Source organism: Struthio camelus, unplaced genomic scaffold (assembly GCF_040807025.1).
Source record: "Struthio camelus isolate bStrCam1 unplaced genomic scaffold, bStrCam1.hap1 HAP1_SCAFFOLD_103, whole genome shotgun sequence".
Classification (NCBI taxonomy): domain Eukaryota; kingdom Metazoa; phylum Chordata; class Aves; order Struthioniformes; family Struthionidae; genus Struthio; species Struthio camelus.
In genome coordinates, this window is record NW_027182762.1 from 144,206 (window position 1) to 146,148 (window position 1,943).

The following is a 1,943-nucleotide window of genomic DNA, read 5'->3' on the forward strand; positions in this document are numbered from 1 at the left end:
CCTGGAGCGACGCCTCCCTGATGCCCATGAGGTTCTCATAGATGCTGCTCACCACCTCCGGCACCTGGAGGGGACAACACGGGTAAGAGTGGGACCGCCACAGGAGCGTAGCAGTTGCCTCAGGGGCCACTGAGAACTGCTTCCTTCCCGTCGCTCTTTGCTGGCCTCAAAGGCTGCCGGGTGCCTGAGAGCCCTGGCCTCCGCTCAGGGGGCTCAGAGCCCCGAGGGTGCAAGCCCAGGGCAGTGCGGCTACAAGCTGCTTACCCTGTCCAGCTCTGAGTCGGGGTCTCTCAAGACCGCCTCCATCATGCGGGCAACCACCTCGGTATGGGAGACCCTTGGTTCTGTCAGGCCCTTGATGGTGGTCAGGAGGAAGTGGGTCCTCTCGGAGGGGAAGAGAAAGCTCCCAAATATCTGTGGAGGGAAAGACACAGGGTGGCACCGTGCGTGCACCCCGAGGAGCAGAGAGAGTGGCTCCAGGAGTGGAGAGAGAGTTGGAGCAGGGCTGGCACAGTGCCCCCGGGCAAGCCGGGCGCAGGGGCTGTGCTGGGATGGGCTGAGGGCAGTGGGCAGTGGGCAGTGGAGCTGCCGGGGTGCAGGTGGATGGCTGGGGTCAGGGTCACGGTGGGCTGGCCCTCCGGGGCCGCAGAGCTGGCGGGTGGCCAGGACAGCTGGAGCTGCTGCTCTGCCCCTGGGACAAAGCCTTTGGCTCCGCCAGGCTCAGGGAGAGCGGGACATGCCTCCGCCCGAGGCCTGGGAGGCTGCCGTGCCGGCTGCCCCCCACTGATGAGGGATGCGTTTGTTCCTGCAGGTGTGCTGCCAGCCCTGTGGCCAAGAAGGGCAGCGAGGGAGGAGCTTCTCACCGTGCTCTCGGCAGTGGCGTTGCTGGGCCAGAAGGCGTTTGGGCCTTCCCTCTGCCACTTCATGTCTGGAGGCGTCAGATCCTCCTCTGCCATCTTTCTACCTGTGCAGGAGGAGAAACCCCGAGCAGTCAGGAGGAACGATGGCGAGTTGGAGATGGCGGACTGAAGGCATTCAGCAGAGCTGTGTGGCTTGCCAAGAGGGCCAGCCCAGCCCAGCTTCTCTTACTCTCGCGCAGCAGAATGACCCTGTAGAAATGGTGGAGAGCCTCTGCTGCCCCATGGCTGATCTCCTGGTCCTTCTCGGCGCAGCACAGCGTGAGGTGGCCCATCAGCTGTCCCAGGAAGTCCAAAGGTGTCTTTTGGAAGAGGAAAGGGCCGGCACTGCTTCCTCCACAGCTGGGCGAGTCCTGGGGGGAGGCAGGAAGGACCGGGAGCAAGGCTAAGCTGCGGCAGCTGGGACCAAAGCCCTGGGCGCCACGCAAGAGCGGGCCCAGGCCAAGGGCCACACGAGCCAAAGCCCTGGAGGCATCTGCCCAGCCCTGCTCCCAACAGTGAGCAATGGGGTGCGGAGCCGTGTGTCCTAGCCTGCCCGCCCCTGCCCTCTGCCAGTTCTGTTGCCCACTGCTCCCGCTGGTCGCCTTGTCTGCAAGAGCACATCAAGCCACGTGCCCTCTCCTCCTGCCTGAGAGGAGAGTTGCCCACGGCCTGCAGCCACCCACTTACCTCCAGCAGAGAAGAGCTGCCCAGGAGCTGACTCAGCCGCACAATCCTCCCCACGGCCCTCTGGCGCTCAGCCACCCTCTGGGACGCTGTCAAGGGCAGCAGCACCTGAGGAGACCAAAGCCGCTGGTCGGCGCTGGGTCCTGACGGCCACTCCAGGAGCAACAGCTCCGCTAAGCACCCGGCAGGGTTTCTGCCTCTGCTGCCTTCCGTGCGCTCCTCCAGATGTGGCCCTGCGTCCCCTGCTTGTGCCCAACTCCTGGCCCCGCTTTGGTGCAAGGGATGGCTTTTTGGGGCGAGGGGCAGAGGGGCTGAGGGGCAGAGGGGCAGGGCCGTGCTGGTATGCTGGCGGGGGAAAGG